Here is a 19,034-nt window from a genome sequence, read left to right on the forward strand (position 1 = left end):
ATGGGATCTTAGAGGTGTGGATGACTGGGGTCATGTATAGCTCAGTGGTAGGTGGTTTCGCCCCACCCCCATGGGGAGGGGGAACCACACAGTGGCTTCCACTCCTGTGCAATCCTAGATCTGTAATTTCAGAGGTATGCCTAGCAAAAAAGTTGGTTGAATTTATTTCCATACTCAGCAGGTGGTACTGCAGATTGTTTCCCATCAGTCAGCAGACAGATAGGCTCATGATGGGGCCAAGCCTCTACAGCTGCAACTAATGAAAGTTGTGGCCTGTTTTATACCAACAAATTCAGTTTATGTCATTTTTCCAAGTTAAATCTCAATCACCACTAAAGCTGCAAGGAGGGCCACCATCAGCTTTCTTGAGAAGTCAGCTTCATTGGGCTGTCTCTCTCTCTCCTCACGTATCATCCAGCAGCCCCCACCTCATAACATTAACAACTTGTGCTTGAATTCTCTTGTTTCCTATCCCTGTCCCTTTTTCCTATTCTTTTCATATTGTTAAGCATGAGGGCAGAGACTACCTTGTCTTTTGTTTGTATTGGTATGTAAGATACTTTGCTAACCTTTCTAGTGCTGAGGGGATATGAATGGTCTGAATTAGGAAGGCGGGAAGGGAAGGGAAGGAGACAATCTCAGTTTCAGGAGTATGTAAAATGGGACTTCATAAGGAACACAATGGGATTGTACACCTTGCACCGGAAACAGGTTTAGAGATCCTTTGGACAGTCTTCTATTTTCCATGAAGCAAATAACCAATAACTCCTTCTATTTGATCTTAAGGGCCAAGGCTGCAATCCAGGCCACAATTAATTGTATTTAAACCCCACTGGTTTCAAAGGGATTTAAGCAAATAGAACTGTGGGCTGGGTTGTAGCCCAGATTTTTGAATGCTCATTGCCTGCAGCAAGGTCCAAACTTCTGAAAATATTTCAAACCGCGCTTTTGGCACCCAGATGACTTACAGAGTTTTCAGTGTCACTCAGGCACGACAGCTCCCAGGGTAGCTCTTTATGATAATAACGTCTTTGCAACCAATACTGTATTTGTTTGGTTTGACTGGCACAGTAAACTGTTGAATAAAGTCAGTAATAGAGTAATTCACAGCAGGGCCTGTAACTGAGAAAGAACATTAAATAAATGTGGTTGCTGGATGACTTCTTTTAGAAGGAAATATGCATATATATGGACAATCTCCTTCCTACTGTGATACAAACTGTACTGGTCTATGGTGCCATAATTCATGATGGCACCATAGGCCAGAGGATCCTCAAGCAAGGTCATTAGTTAGGAAACCTTGAAGTCCAGAGAAGAACCAATAACCAATTAAAAAAAGAAGATCATGGAAGCTACCTAGTCCTGCATTTTGACCTCACCAGATGCCTATGGGAAGCCTACAAGCAGGACATGAGGTTAGACAATGTGACTGTTAGGTAGATTTGTAATTGGTTGACTGACCAAACCCAAAAGGTACTCAACTCCTCCTCATCCTGGAGAGAAGTGACCCAAGTGGGACCCATAGGAGTCTGTCCTGGGCCCAGTGTTATTCAACATCTCTATCAATGACTTGGATGATGGAATAGAGTGCATATTTATCAAATTTGCAGGTGACAGCAAAGTAGGAAGGGTAACTAATACCCCAGAGGACAGGATCAGAATTCAATATGACTGTAATAGATTAGAAATCTGGATGAAAACTAACGAAATGGATTTCAGCAGGAAGAAATGTTGGATAGTACACTTGGGCAGTAAAAATGAAATGCACAGATATAGGTTGTGTGACACCTGGCTTGATAGCAGTACATGCGAAAGGGATCTACGAGTCTTAGTGAACCAATGACTCAACAAGTTGAGGCTGCATCAATAGAAATATAGGCCTGTTACAGACTGCCAAAATAAAGCTGCTTCGGGTCTCTTTGGAAGTATGCTATTTAAATTATGCATGGGTCCTAAGAGTCCGGAGGTCGCGCCAAAGCCACACTCCATTCCTAAGCATTGGAGTGCAGTTTTGGTGCAGCTTCTGGGTTCTTAGGGTGCATGTATAATTTAAACAGCATACCTCCAAAGAGACCCAAAGCAGCTTTATTTTGGCAGTTTGTAACAGGCCATAGTGTCTAGATTGAGGGAAGTAATAGTACCACTGTATTCTGCTTTGGTCAAGCCTCACCTGGAATATTATGCCAGTTCTGGGTACCACAATTCAAGAAACATTTCTTGTGCTCCCTCAACTCTCTCTGCCTACATTCCTCTCCCCAAACTGCTGCTTGTTCTGCTTTTTGATGGCATGGCATCAGTTTTTGATGCCACTCCTGAATGCTGTCATCTTTCACAAAAGTATTTACTGAATACTTAAATGAAATTGCCTGGATGAACAGATGCATTATGTGTTTCTCTTCTCCCCTCTCATCAGAATGCAGCTTCTTAGTGAAATTTTGTGCTATAGTGTGCCAAAATGCAGGAACTAATTTTAACTAATTCATAATTTTGTCTTTTTTATTTTTTAGTGCTTAACAGTATGCCATGGCTATTCAGAATACTATTGCTTTGCTGCTGTAACTTTTTTTTATCTTTGTGAATGGCTTTTTGAAAATGTTATTTACTTAAAACCAAAGCATCATAAAATCATAAGATTTGGAAGGGACACCAAGGCTCCAACCCTCTGCCATACAGTAATACACAACTAAAGCACCCCTGAGATATGGCCATCCAATTTCTGTTCAAAGAGCTCCAATAAAAAAGAACCTGCCACCATCTGAGGAAGTCTATTCCACTGTCCAGCAACTCTTCCCATCCAGAGGTTCTTCTTATTGCTTACATGGAATCTCTTTTCTTGCAATTTGAATCCAATGACCCATGTCCTAGTCTCTATAGAACAACAGAAAAAAAGCTTGCTCCATCTTCTACATGACATTCCTTCAGATATTCAAAGATAGCTATCATGTCACTTCTCCTTCTTTTAAAAATAATAACATTTTAAAGAGGACATTCAGTCACGTATTTACTTTTAAAAATAATGTTATTCATTGTATATCACCTTGGGGCCTGGTAGGCTGAAAGGCAATTAACAAATCCCATAAATAGTCTTTTCCCAAGGCTACACATAACCTACACAATTCTAAGGCCAAAATATGTTGGGCTGTTATAAATCATTACATCATTTGTCCATTGAGCACCTTGAGACTTGTCTCTATTTTCTTGTCTACTGATTTTATTGGGTGCTCCCTGCTGGTGTTTTTTTTTTTTTTTTTTGGGGGGGGGGGGAGGTTTGCTTCCTTATCAATTGCTAGCAGGCATGATGGCTATGTATTACCTGTAGCATCAGAGGAAATATCTCATGTGATACCAGAAGAGAAAATTCTGAAATCAAAGGGACAAGAATTAAGAGGTATGAGATTAAACTGAAAGCTTTTGCTGATGATCTTGTTATTGTTTTGGAAAATCCTTTAAAAAGCATTGAGTTTCTATTACAAGAATTGGAAAATGTTGGTAATTTGGCTGGCTTTAAGTTAAATAAAGATAAAACATGGCTATTGACAAAAAACATTAATAAAAATGAAGGTGTGATATTAGAAGAGAAAATGGGATGTAAAATCAAGGATACAATCAAATATTTGGGCATTTGGTTTTCAAACAAATTGTCAGACCTTTTTGATTTAAATTACACTGCAACCTGGAAGGGAATACAGGAAAAAAATGACAAAATGGAAAAGTTTAAAACTATCCCTATCAGGCAGGATAGCAACAATCAAAATGTGCATCCTCCCCAAATTGATGTTCTTGTTTCTCAATCTTCCATTAATATATAATCAGAAAATTCTTTTTCAATGGGAAAAAGAACTAAGAAATTTTATATGAGATGGGAAGAGAGCAAGAACTAAATGGTCAATTCTGAAAGATTCCATAATAAGAGGGGGATTGGCTGTCCCAGATCTCCAATTATACTATAGTGCAGCTTGCACTGTGTGGATCGAAGAGTGGTTTAAGCCGAAGATCTCAAAAAAATACATTATTAGAACATAGTGATTTACAATATGGCTGGCACACTTACATTTGGTATGACGGTTATAAAAAAGATAAAGAATTCAATAAATATGTGTTAAGGAGATCGTTACTTAATAATTGGTTGAAAGTAAAACAAAAGTTTTACAGAGGTATTCCTCTCTGGGCTTCCCCACAAGGGAATAAGGTACAAAAATGGTTTACATATAAAGATTTACTGTCCTATGATAAAAAGGGTACATTTAAACTAAGATCATTAGAGGAGTTAGTAGAAAGAACGGGAACTAATATGCAATGGTTGACTTACCTGCAAATTAAAGAAAGATTTAAGGAGGATAATAAACTAATAGGTATTGAGAAAGAAGAAAACGATTTAGACAAAATAATGTTAAACTTTGAACAAAGAAAAACAGCAAGTAAATTATGGAGCTGGAGTTAATAGGATGTTTATTTGGCATTTAATAGGATGTTTAGTTTTACAAAAATATAGTTTTCCTCCTGAAACATGCAGGAAGGCAGCAAAATAGATACAAATAGATGCTGTGTTCGTGTTGAGCAATTTGGCAGGAGAAACACATAAAGAAAGCTCTACAAATTAATGCCAATATTGCCTTGCCAAAGCCTGTGCTAGAAGGTAGGCTTCTGCAACTCTTCCATGGTATGAGGAGATAACATCATTATAAACACTTTGAAACAAACTGCCCTGCAGGAATTCTTTGATCAGCTTCAAGAAGGTCAGCAATTCACTAATATACTCAGCTTGTCTCCAAGGCCAGAATATTGGAAGACTGTGTTATTGCACAATGAAAGCACACTAAGAGAAAGGGACTCCCCCCTACTCGAGCACTGGTACCCACTTCAAAGCTCTCAGCCAAATCCTCTCCTCCTACCTAGGAAGAGATGATTTCTTACTTTGGAAGCCTTTGATGTTAGCATCTGTTTGCTAGCTAGCATATACAGAGCTGATTTAGAAGTAGAAGGTGGGGTTCACAAAAAACCCCACCCCAGCAAAGCAGACAGTTGGTAACAAACATGAAATTACCAATCCTGTTATTTCTCAGGTACACAACAAGAGTGGGGGTCGTACTTGCAAGAGAAAAACATCTTCCTTCCACTAGCTCTTTTGTGCCTTCCCTAGAGACGTGTTCACATGATACATGTACACATAAGGGCAGATGGAACATACCACTAGACCTGCACCCTCTGTTCATGTATTCACACACAAGGCTTTGAACAGAGACTGAAGGGCAGATTGGACTGGCCACCACACAAAGGAAGAGCTGCATGGACTAATATTCTTCCCCAACACCTTTTGACATGTCTCATCGAGAGAGAATTTTTCTATTTACTCCTTTGTGAAAACATGCTGCATGTTTTCACAAAGCAGCAGTGTGGAGCTTACAATTCTCCTCTGAGAAATGATAGTTTGAAAAGTGTTGCAACCAATACTGATCTATGCAGCCATTTATTTCAGATTAAATTAATTTATTAAATTTTTAAAAATGCATGTATTCATGGATAGATTTCATTTTGCAAAAATTCTAGACCTACGTGTGTGTGTGTGTGTGTGTGTGTGTGACACATTTGCACAGCTCTGCTATTAAAACAATAATTTGCAAAGCATTCTTTTATTACACTTACAAATTTAGGAGTAGATTTTAACTCAGCCTCCTATAGTTCTATAGTCATCGGTCCTAAATACTAGTTTTGGGTGGAAAGGCAGAATATAAAATCAGCAAAAATAAGTAAGTAAATAAATGAGTCGGGACATCCAGAACAAGGTTCTTCTTTCTATGTTCCATGCTGCTTTGTTGTCATTTAGGTTAGCAATTACAACAGAAGTCTATGCAGAAGGAGGAAATGTTACATAAGAAGCCCTCAATTGTGTGCTGACTACACATACATGTAAACAAAGGGCTTATGTGGCTCCCTGAGGATCAGGTCCTAAAAAACAAAATATATTCTTCTCTTCCCTCTCTTCCTTCTTGGCATATGGCTCAGAATTTATATTTGTATAGATCTACAGTTACATTATTGACACAAAACAATCTGCTAAGTGTGGTTAGAGGCAGTCAAGTTTTATTTTATTTTGGTCCAAAAGGAGACACATAAACCTGAGTTGTGGCTCCAGAAAACAAGAATTACTCTTAATGAACTGTCAAGAAAATTCTGGCTGATATACAATTTGGCAGGCTCTGCAACCCATATTATAACTGCCCAGGACTGCAGCAACATGACACTGGGAAGCTGTTTTGCTAGATGAGTAATGAACTGCTGAGTGAAGAACAGGGAAGAATTACTTTGTTAATATGAATGTGGATGTATAGCACATATAAATACACATATATGTTATGCACAGACATACACATGCATAATATCTAAGAGTGTACCTGTGTGAGAGCAGTCAGTTGCAGGGCTGCAGATGTGTAGATGCAGCTGTGATATGCTTGGCATAATTCACAACTGGGTGTGTGCCTGCAAAGATGGATTCAAACATCTTTTGCCCAAGAAGGTTTAAGTCTGCCTGGTTTCTGGTCATAAATCAGGGAAAGGCTATGCTACCAACCTGTTGGTTGCCACAAAGGAACCTCTCTGACAGTTGCTGTGGAATATACATGCCAAAAGCCTTTTCCAATTACACCATGTGTGCACACACACTTCTATTTGAGACAGGGTTAGCTCATGTCACACCCACTGCATTTATGACATGGTTTTATTGGAACAACATTTTCTGCTCCTGCACAAGCAACACAATACTATGACTGTTACAGGAGCATCATGCATCCATACACAATGGAATGTTCCAAAACATCTACCCAGCAGTGTATCTACATCTATAAGCAATGCTTGTTTACAACTCTCTTGCTAATTGCAATATTGTTGTAATAATGATGGTAATGGCTAAGCAGTGCAGCCTGTGTTTTCTGAATCTTAGGCTCTATTTCTAAGATTTTAGGACTGAACCAAGGTATTCATCCTGTGCTGCACATAGACATCTGCTCCTGTGATGTGATTTCCCTATTTTCCTTTCCTTGGAAAAAAATGTCCTCTAACATGGCACCACCCAGAACTTCCATAAATTCAGCTGGTATGGCCAAAGGTCAGAGATGGTGAAGGTATAGTCCATGATATATGGAGGGCACCATGTTGAGTTGTTTTTCAACACTTTATAGCTGCAGGGAAGATATTTGTGGTGCTCTAATGAAGCTGTTCTTTGGAAGAACACATACAGTGGATTCTCTTTGCAGCAGAGGCAGGATCCAGCCTGACTTAGACTTTAGAAACACAATCATATTAGTTATCTTTAGACCACATTTCTGGCCCACTGAGTCTTCCTCCTGGTGCCCTGTCAACACAGTTCTGTCTTTGAACCAAAAAGCTTCTAAGATGTCAAAACAGTAGCATCACTCAGAATGCCCCATATCATGTCAAAGGTCATTGTTATCATAATACAGCTGCCCCCACCTTCTTGGCATCCTGATTGAATTAAAAATGAAAAAGGCCAAACCATGAATATTGTGCTTCAATTGCAAGACAGATGAGATCATAAGAACTTGTTGCATTTGACACACTGTTGTAGCTCTGTCTCAAGTCTTTACTCTTTTTTAACTCTCCATTTACAATTCAAAGACACTTGCAATAGATTTCAGCTACAGTAATTATATATTTTGAGGGCCATGTGGCAACTATATATGTTGAAAAATCTTAGAACACCATATTATTTGTTTAACCAGTTAGCTCTGCATACAAGTAAAAAAACAATAGTCCCACAGGGAAAGAAAACCCATTTGCTTTGATTATCCATGAGCAAAAGGATCCCGTAGCACCTTTGAGACTAACTGAGCTAAAGAAATGGTAGCATAAGCTTTTGTAGAGTTGGTCTATTTCCTCAGACACATGCTTATGCAACAACATATTTTGCTCAGACAGTCTAAAAGGTGCTACAAGAAATCTTGCAGCAGACACTCTTAGTCAGAATAGAGAAAAATTACTTTATTGGATTCCAGGTTCTTGGGAGTTCTGGTCCAAAAAAGTAACATTTACACATTCTGAGAAATAGTACCATACCCTCTCTACACAGGAGTAAAAAGTAAATTGCTATTTGCAAGATGGTGATTCTTAAGTTCTTAATAAAAACAGAAGATAATTACAATCTGTTGCCCAATTAATTGTGTGCCTTTTTAGTTAGCTGCAGCTTTTAGACATTTATAATCAGATCATAACTGACTAACAGTTATCTTACACCAACCATACTTTTTGCAAAGCAACTCAGGAAATTCTCTGGCCATCATAGCCATTATCCAGAGCTTGGAAAAGTTACTTTTTTGGAGAACGACTGCCAGAATCCTGTAGTGAGCATGGAGGCATATGGAAAAGGTATATCTTCCAAGCACTATGTTATATACCCATGGTAGCAAATCTATGGCACGTGTCCGAGAGGAGGCATGTGGAGGGCAAGGAAGAGGCGTAACAGGCACATGCCTGCCCTTCTTCTTCCCGGGCCTTCAGCTGTTTTCGGAAAGGCACCTGAAGGCCCAGGAGTGTGTGTGTGTGTGGGGGGGAGAAGTCCTGCCTCAGAAGTCCCACCCTCAGAGGGCAGAAGTCCCACCCCAAAAGTCCTGTTTTCCCCGGAAGTCCCATTTCCGTTACTGGGTGCCGGAAGGTCTTTTAGTTTGGGCATGTAGTGCCCAAACAAACAGGCCAAAATAAAGCTGCTTCAGGTCACTTTGGAGGTATGCTGTTTAAATAACACACATATCCTAAGAGGCCAGAAGCTGCGCCAAAGCTGCACTCCTGTCGTTAGGACTGGGGCGTGGCTTTGGTGCAGCTTCCGGCCTCTTAGGATGCATGCAGCATTTAAACAGCATACCTCCAAAGTGACCTAAAGCAGTTTTATTTTGCCCTGTCTGTTTGGGCCCTTAATCCCTAAAAGGTTCGCCATCACTGCTATATACAATTCCCAATGAAATAAGAGTATATCAAAGGAAACAGGTTTAGCATTATGCAGTAAGACTACAATCCTATGCGACTGCACACCTTCCTGGAATTATGTTCTACTGGAGCAACCAGGATTTATATCTGAGTTTTTAAAAATCTGACATTGGGCTAAATTACATGGCAGCTATGCTTTTTTAAAATGCTATTCTGTTCTACATGATTTAAAACCTCCTTGCTTTCCTGTACTGCTGTTATAAAGTTATCATTACCTTCTTCTTCAAAGGATAACAGTTTCCTGTCGGCTAAAGAAACAAAACGAAAGTAGGATAAATAAACCGTGTGCGTACAGCTTGGTTTGCAAGGGTAGTGCTGTCAAGAGAAGCAGCCATTCATTCCCAGCAGCTTTCTGCAGGTGCCTGTGGGCTGTGTGCGCCTGCGTCTGTGCTTTCTTTTGCAAAGCTGAAGTGGGACCAGAGCCAGGAAAGCTCCTGAAAGGAACCATGCCTGCTACTTCCAGCAGACTGCCTCTGCACAGCAGGTGACAAAGAGGAAGGCACAGCTGCAGACAGATCCCAGCAGCCAGCACAGTTCTTAATGTAGGAAAAGATTGACATGCTTTAACATACCTTCAACAGAGCTTGGAAATTTTTTAAAAAGAACTTCTTTGCTTCCATTACTAGGCATCCATTCCTGATCCTCATTACAGTTTTTGTCCACTGTGCAGCACTCCTTGAATTGTTGGTATTTTTCATAATACTCAAAAATAACCATCCTGGCAAAATGCTCCTAAAAATACTATTTAAAAGTAAATTTTAAAAGTAACTAAAATATTACACAGTAGCTTTATTTCTACTCTTTATGTCACTTTTGAGATATACAATGGGCCCTTGGTATGTGCTGGGGTTTGGTTCCAGGACCTACCATCATTACCAAAGTCCCATTAAATGCAATGGCATAGTAAAATGGTGTCCCTTATACAAAATAGCAAAAGCAAGGTATGCTTTTGGCTATTTTTATTTTTTCAAAAAAATTTCAAGCTGTGGATGGTTGAATTTGTGGATATGGAGAGCCAACTGTAATTTCACTACACCCTTGTTGCTGTTGTTATCGTGAGTCTTCACATTATTTCCAACATATGACAACCTTAAGAGAAATCTATGACCTGGTTTTCTTGGCAAAATTTGTTCAGAAGAGGTTTGCATTGCTTTTTCTGAGGCTGAGAGACAGTGACTTGCCAAACATCACTGGTTTCCAGGCTGAGTGGCAATTTGAATCTTGGTCTTAATCTAACATTCTAATCACTCAATATGTTGGCTCTTTCAACTATATAGCTTGTTAAGGAAACTTCATTTCTAGTGACTTGTTACTTCTCAACTCTGGTTTTCAATGAATAGGAGCAGGTCTGTTTAAGATGGTATGAAAAAATGTGGGCTAGGAAGTTTCTCTGTGATGTGCTTGGTTTATAAGCATAGACCTTTTATGACTCTGAAGAGCATTCATACATACAGTTTTCCTTTCCTTCTGAATCAGTACAATCCTATGAATTTCTGGATTTCAGTTGTTCCTAAATAGAAATGAGCAATAGTAGGAGCAGTTGCTCTGTATTATGGTGATTTGGTATCTGACTTAGAAAAACAGCTGGCATCCTTTTGGTCAGTTGCAAGGTTGCAGGTTAGATTTATGGCCTTCTGTTTCATATTAATATTTAAAGTTATAGTTCCATCGCCACAATCATAAATGCTCCTGAAAGCTATCTTGTACCAAGCAATGAAGTTCTGTGGTGCTGGCCAGTAGGGCACTGAAGGAGGATGTGTCCTGCCCCATCTTGCCAGTGAATGGCTGTGTGCTAATGAGTTGTGACAGGACTCCGCATCACTGAACATGCCACCCTTCAGTGCCCTACTCACCATAACTGCAGACCTCCATTCCCTGGTGTGGCTGGCTATATTTAAGGTAGCTTTCAGGGACAGATCAGGAGACAGAGTATAGCCATGTCATTGTGGCAATGTGTCTGCTGCAGAATCTCAGCCAACAGTTTCCTTTGTTCCTAACACTTTGGAGACTACCTCCATTTGATCCTTCTATTTTTATTAAAATCTTTAATATTGTTCATACTTGAACATTTATTTTAGAAAATAAATTCACACCACAATGTAACTTTGCCTCAAGCATGCAAATGGTTTGACATGTTTAAGTGTGCAGTGTGCTATTTAAATTTAGTTGACCAATGGCTTATTCACCTTTTTGAATAAAAATTGAGGCATTATTAATCATTTCAATGACTCTTTTAAGTTTATAACCCCACCCTCCTCTACCTGATACTCTGAAAATGGGTTGGACTACAACTCCCACCATCCCCAGCCAGTACTGTCAATTACTATTCTAATTGGGAATAATGGGGAGGGGGTGTTATAGTCCAGCACAATGGGAATGTGCCAGGATAGCATACCCTCCAACTGTTCTGAACTGGCAGGGACAGTCCCAATTAATCCTTTTTGAGCTGCTTTTAAAATGTTCCAGTTTCTCTCTTATACTCCCACTTTCCCCCTTTGTCCTCTGCTTACATCAACTGCTGCAAAAATGTACGAGTAGTTCACACTCAATTAATTCTGAAGGGTAAAAGATAAAGGGAGGCTCTTTCCCTTTCCAGTAGATGCTGGCAAAAGCAAACTGATGCAGTGTCTCCCAGTTTGTGTGTTCTTCCTCCTAAATAACTTTGGCCATCTTGACCACACTCTGATGTCACTTGGCCACATGTGTCCCAGTTTCCATCTGTGAAATGTTTGAGAGTATGAGATGGGAAAGGCATTATAGCCATTGTGTGTTTTTAAAAGTTTGTTTCATTTATTCTTTAAACAACTGAAAAGCAGGTTAAGTGGAGTGGTAAATATCTGGACAAAGGTATTTCCACGAAGTTTAATTTGCATCTGGATAAGCTTAACGGAAATCCAGCCCAATTGCTTCTGTCTTGCTATCTGCTCCACTACAATTGTGCTATGAAAGAATATCACTGCTTATATTAAGCTACTTATCAATCATAAAAATTAACCCACTGAGAAAGCATCTCTAAATTCTAAAACCACAGTTTTCTTAAAATATAGGGTACTCAAGAATAACACCGTAGTCAAAACACATCACACTGAGGTTTTTTTATCTTAATTATTTTTTCTTTGTTTGATCTTTCAGTCTGAGCTTTGCAAAGGTCCTTTGCACTTCGAGATCTGACGAGAGTGTAGGCTGGGTATGTGGTGAGGGGAAGGAAAGGATGTTATCATAAAGAAAAAAAATGAGTGATTCATCTTTTCTAGAATCCGACCCTATACTTTTAATCTCTATGTATCCTTTAGGAAAATGTCTCACTCTCTGCAGTGCTGGAAATGTGTGACTGAAGGAACATTTCAAGGGGAGGATTCCTACTATGGGGCAATGCTCTCCTTTTGCGCCCCTCTAATTATACCTGGTTTTCAGTCCATGTGTCTCTGAGCATGAACAAAGTGCTGAGCAATCCAGCACTTCTGAGCATATGCAGCATGTGCATCACTTTTGACAACCATTTACATTTAAAATGTAAATGGAAGAACAGAGTGTTTTTGAGAATATGTGGATTTTTTCCCCTAAGGAGTACTGTATGTTATTAAAATAACATTATCTTGAGAAGGCAATGAAATGACAGACACATATGATCTGTCTGCACAATCCTACACCTCCGTTTTAACAACTCACAGCTGTTCCATCAGTTGGCAAAAAAAGGGGGGGAGGTGAAATTCTGGTTGGACCAGCAAAACACTAGTTGATTTGACAAGCCTGTTGGAGAAAAATATGTGAAGGGGCACTACTTTTCTCCTCCACCTTCTGATGAAACTGGAGATCTTCATTTCACACTGCTGTCACTATATTACACTCACTATTTTTATATACAGTACTTGTAAAACTAAAGGAAAAAGAGCACACACATCCCCAAGTGTCAGCAAAGCCATTAAAATCTGCTAAGTGAACTAATCCATGTCACATGAACGTGGGCATTATATCTTGAGAGTCCTTGCTTACATGCATGAGAATAGTTGATTCATAACAATGCTGGGAAAACAACCTGTGAAACAGCTTTTCTCAAATATTCCCCAAACAGGTTTACTTCTAGACACAAGTACTTCAGTTTCTCCCTCTCAGCTAAAACAACACCTTAAATCTTTGTTCACATCATATCAAAGCTTAAAAACATTGGCGTGAATGGTAATTTGTCAGTAGTGTGATTAATCTGGAAATTAATTCGTTACTGTTTATAATTTTGGTGTAGCTGATAAAATATATCTATTACACTGATCATGAACAACATATTCATAATGTGTTAATTTTAGTTTTTTTAAAAATCAATTATAATTAATTAAAAGGGTCCCTAGTGTCTCACAATTCCTCCCATTAAAAATGAAACGTATTAAAATAATTAGTAACGTGAACCAGCAGTCATTACTCATCCTTTGAACACTATTGGTGTTTAACAAACTCAATAGTGATTTTTAATATAACTGTAGAATTGTTTAAATCAATTAGAGCTAACTAACAGAGCTTAACTAATGATTTCCAACTGCTTTTAAACACTGACAAGCATGTATCTGTTGAGTGTCTCTATTTTATTTCTGCAGAATGAATATTTAAAAAAAATCTATATGTTAAGAGAGAGAGAGAGAGAGAATAAAAATAAAAAGCAATCTACCATCAGCTGAATTGTGACATGTAATTTCTGCAACTTTCCAAAATACAGCTCATGCTCTCAGACCTTAACGGGAGCTGACGCAATATCTCTCAGTACCAACTAGTCAAGGACATAGCTGAGATAATGTATTGGGTGACCTCATTCTATTATATTAGCACACCACTGAAACTGTACCATTAGTAACAAGATCGCCCGTTTCCTCCAGAGCAATTAGGCCCAGGTTTTTTGCTGATTGACACACCATCTGTGTTTCTTGAACAAGGAAAAGCAACTCCGCTATGCTCCAAACATTATGTGCTCATATGTACCTTCAGACACTTTATGGTATTTTTAGACATGAGGAAGTACCTCTTTTGAAATATCAGCTGTTCCCAGGCAGTGAGAAAGGAGCCACTCGTTCTGGATGAAAGCGTATGGTTTTGAGGCTGCATGATGCAAGAAGAGGCAATCGGGCTCGGTATCATCTGGAAAACCTTGAAAATCGGAAAAGAAAAAACAATAATTAAAGCAGCAGCAAAACCTTGCTTGTAAATCCAAACTTTTTGATTATGAAGACGACATTGTGCAGTTTACAGCTCACAACAAATTCTACATATACAACAAACTGTTCATTCTAGAGCAAACTGCAGCTAAACCCAGCTCTCAAATGCTGGGATTTAAAACACATCCCTCATCATATCATACTTCCTACATTTAAAAAAAATAATTAATCTACATATCTGTTACATTTATATTCTGCATTTCCTCCCATGAGTTCTGTTTGGGATACATGGCTCTCCTTGTCCGAACTTTATCATTGCCACAGAAATCTTGTGAGACTGAAAGCAACTGGGCAAAGATAACCCATGGAGTTTCACAGTTTGTATTTAAATCTGAACCACGATCTCCAAAATAATTTTAACCACCCTATAAGCCTGAACTCCCAAAGGCAAAATGGAATATCCCAAGGGAAGTGTGTCTTCTCTGACACTTAACAAGGCTTCTGACAAAGCTTTTTCTGAAGTTTTTAAATAACTTCCCAGACTCTTTTTCTTCTTCTCGTCATCCTTAAAGGTTTCTTTAAAAAACAACAACACTACACCTGAATGTTATCAGCCAGTGTTAGAAAACAGACTCTATTCCCATATATTTTCTTGTCACTTGAGCATGCATTTGTTGTTGTGTGTCTTTAAGTCATTTGGAACTTGTGGTGACCCTAAGGTGAACCTATAATGGTTTTTTTTGGGGGGGAGGGGGGAAAGATTTGTTCAGAGATGGTTTTCTGTTGCCTTCCTCTGGGGCTGAGAGTATGTGACTTGCCCAAGATCACCCAATGGGTTTCTGAGACCAAGCGGGGATTTGAACCCTGGTCCCCAGAGTCTTAATCCAACACCCAATCCACTACACTAACAGAACACAATTGAGAAACATAAGCCTACACTTGGACCAAGAAACATTTTCCTCTTCAATGGATTTCAATGGTGGCGCATGCACAGGGCTGTGCCGCCATTAGGGACAGTCCCCGTTGTCCCCAGTGGTGGCATGTGCATGTGGCCATGCCACCACTGGGGATAACAAGACTTAATGGCAGTGCAGCTGCATGCATGCGCCACCACGGAACTATGGGGGATGTCCCTAATGGCAGCGCAGCCACATGCATGTGTCGCCACTGGAGACAATGCAGGCTTGTATCAGCGAATAGCAAGACTGTGGATACCAATGGTCAACCGTATTTTAAAAACACCTCAATTTAAAAAGCCTTTTGAACATGTAATATTTTCTTTTAAAGTGCAGATAGTAGGAAATTAAAGTAATATTCTTACTATCTCTCTGCACTTTAATGGGAAATATCGCATGTGCTCACATGATGGAGAAATGGGCACATTTTAATTCATTTTTCCTCTTATTGTGATATTTGCGACATTTTAATAACTCTTATTGTCCAGAAAAAATCCCTGGTAAATCACATGAATACTATCTTTTATTCCTCCTTTCCAATCAAAATTCCCAGGTTACAAATAAAGTCTCCATATTCTATGTATCCACTTGTGCCTGCTGTAGACACTTGATAACTAGGTAATGATCAACCCTAACCAATGAACACTTGGAAGATATTTCGAAAACAACAATTTCAAACATGATTCCAGAGTACAATAAACTGATTGCTGCCAAGAGGTGTAAAACGTCCCATTAACTAAACGTTGTAAACAGTAAGAGACCCTTAAAAGTGTATTGAAACTTGAAAAGCTTAACAAAGGAGCATTACAGACCGCCGCTGCTGTTTGCTCCGCGAGGGAGCCACAGCAGCCAAACTGCACAACTCCCTCGCGGAGCAAAAAAGAAGCTCCAAAATGGAGCTTCTTCCTGCAGCGCAGTTATGATGCCGCGAGGCGCCAATGGCGCACTCACGATGTCATAAGCGCCGCGCGACGTGCGGACGCACAGCGTCTGCTACATCAATATGGCGGCGGCCGTGTGGAACAGCCACCGCCATATTGTACATATTGACTACATACTAGGGTTAGGGGGGTGCGGAAGCACCGCCCCTTCCTAACCCTAATATGTAGTCAATACGTATTTTATGGCGGTTTGTAACCCGCCAAAGTAATTTTTAAAACATTAATGTGATTTCATTATAAGTAATTAATTAATGTAATTAACTGATATTAATTTAAATATCCCTTTTTATAGTATGGTTTATATGAAAAATAGTTTAATCATTAATTATACCTTTACTTGGAAAGTGAGATGCTAAAAACTTACTGCAGCCCAAAGAACTTTAGTCTGTTTCAGTTTTGGCCCTTACCTACTTCCAAGTTGTGCAGGTCTGGTTTATGACATGCATTTATAATCCTTTAAGAACTTGAAATGTGCAGCAAACATTTCATAAGGAAAGGGGATGTTTAACACTTCCCCTTCTATATTCAGCTGCCATTATCCCCACTGATGGTGGTGGTGGTGGTTTTGTGTCTTCAGCTAGTTTCCAACCTATGGTGACCCTAAGGCGATCCTATCATGGGTTTTTCTTGGCAAGATTTGTTCAGAGGGGTTTTCCCTTTTGTCTTCCTCTGAGGCTGAGAGAGCGTAACTTGTCCAAGGTCACCCAGGGGGTTTCCATGGCTGAATGGGAATTTGAACCCTGGTCTCCAGAGTTGTAGTTCAACATTCAAACCACTACATCACGTTGGCTTTCCAGCGATAGTCGGGAGGGGGAAGTGGACACCTGTATCTATATTGTCTCCTTATTGGGGCCAACACCTTGGAGGAATAATTTATATAGGGACTCTGACAAATTTTCAAGGTGGAAACAGACTCAACAATGTCAGTCCTTTATTATTATTATTATTAACCTTTATTTATAAAGCACTGTAAATTTACACAGCGCTGTACATACAATCTTTTTAATTGGATGGTTCCCTGCCCTCAGGCTTACATTCTAAAAAGACACGACACAAAAGGAGAAGGGAGTAGTGGTGGGGAAGGGGCCTTTCTAGTAAGATAATACATATAAAATACATAGCAATACAGGAAATGATTCAATAAAACAGACAACAAAAGAACATCAAAAGGCAAGTGACAATTATGCAATGCCTGGGAACGCTTCTCTGAACAGGATGGTCTTCAGCTCCACTGTGATAGCTTTGCCTGAAGATTGCCGTTGGTTGGAAGTGACTTGAAGGCACACAACAACAAAAGACAAAGAAATGGGTCCAAGAGCAAATTGAGCCTGTGCTCTTCTCTGGAACCCAGAATACCTTAATTTGCATGTCTTGCAAGCAAGCAGGCTTTTATCAAGACAATAAAAACACAATATACTGCATTACAACAATCATCATCATCATCACCACCACCACCACCACCATCATCATCATTCCCTCACCATTGGTGCCATTATCAACATCATCCATCTCAAGATGAAAACAACATGACTAGAAAAGCAAATCCTGCATGATGTAGTGGATTGAGAGTGAGACTACAACTCTGGAGACCAGGTTTCAAATCCCAGCTCATCCACGGAAATTCACTGGGTGACCTTGGGTAAGTCACATTCTCTTAGCTTCAGAAGAAGGCAAGGCAAAGCCCCTTTGAACAAAGAAAGCCCTGTGATAGGTTCACCTTAAGGTTGCCATAAATCAGAAATGATTTAAAGGCGTACAACAACAAAGCAAAATAATGATCATTTAATACAGTTCTGATTTATAATTTCTAAGGGAATTTGCCTACCCAGGAGTCTTAGTACACTAATGTTGCCTGATAATTTCTTGCTTGAGTCCCCTCTGCCCCAGGGTCTTTGAATTTATATCATGGCAGACTTCCAAAGGAGAGCCAATATAGTATAATGGTTTGAGCATTGGACTGGGACTCTGGGAGACCAGGGTTTGAATCCCTACTTGGCCATGGAAACCCACTGGGTGGCCTTGGACAAGTCACCCTCAACCTCTGAGAAAGGTGGGGGGGGGGGGAACCTGAACAAATCTTGCCAAGAAAACCCCATAATAAGTTTGCCTTCGGGTCACCATAAGTTTGAAACGACTTGAAAGCACACAACAAACATGCAGAATGGAAAGGACTAAACTTTCATTTCTCCCACACAACAGTTCTAATAAAAGAAGAACAAGTCTTCTTTGAGGATCTATTTATCTACCTATCTCTGAGGAGATATGAACACTGATCTCTCTCCTTGAAGACTGCTTTGCCCCCCAGAGACTAAAGATTACAGTACAAAAGTGAGGTGAAGAAAAGCCCCCCCGCCTTTGCGTTAACAAATGTCTAGATAGTTTTTGTCCAGCACTTCAGATTCTTAAAGGCCTGTAAACAAATGCCATAAACTAAGCCAGCATTTAAAAAAACTTTAAGATTTGCTTTAATGATGAATGAAACCCTTTCCCCTCCTTTCTTCTGACTGCCTTTCCTTCTTTCCTGCAGCCCCCTCTCCTTTCCATGACAGAGAAAGCAAAGGGATGGGGTTGGATGGGGGAACATTGCTAACGGAAAAATACATTTTAGACGGATCCTTGCCAGGAAACCATATGCACATCTGCTCTTAACGGGTTTCAGCTGAAACTACTGAAAATATACATGGGTCTATTTATATGGAACAGCTTGTATACATGATAAGATTACAATTTGGAGGATAACAATGGGCTTAACTATGGAAAAAGTAAGCCTTTAAAAACTCCTTTTCCACACATGTCCATAACATTTTACCACATATGTTGTTGAGGGGGGACCAAAATTTGTTAGGAATTAGGAAAATCTCAGCATTTCCAGATTAGCAGCAAACAAACTCAAGATGTTCTAGTCTGTTTCTGCCAGTGCTTAACTCCTCATTTTATTGCAGAATTCCTAGCGAGTGACAACTTTGATCAGTCTGGAGCAATCATGGAAGATGAGTCAAAGCGAA

General features: G+C 39.6%; 1 long non-coding RNA gene across 3 annotated transcripts in view; it reads right to left on the reverse strand.

The window, feature by feature from the left end:
• The window catches only part of LOC149310492 (uncharacterized), a 262,852-nt gene that overhangs the window by 115,049 nt on the left and 128,769 nt on the right, over positions 1 to 19,034 (reverse strand). For all 3 annotated transcript variants that reach the window (XR_016281673.1, XR_016281672.1, XR_016281674.1), the window contains exon 3: positions 14,000 to 14,124. This is a non-coding gene — a long non-coding RNA (uncharacterized LOC149310492). The remainder of the gene's footprint in view (positions 1 to 13,999; positions 14,125 to 19,034) is intronic.

Source organism: Sceloporus occidentalis, unplaced genomic scaffold, assembly GCF_023333645.1.
Source record: "Sceloporus occidentalis isolate IW3139 unplaced genomic scaffold, rSceOcc1.0.p SCAF_6, whole genome shotgun sequence".
In the NCBI taxonomy this organism is placed as follows: Eukaryota; Metazoa; Chordata; class Lepidosauria; order Squamata; family Phrynosomatidae; genus Sceloporus; species Sceloporus occidentalis.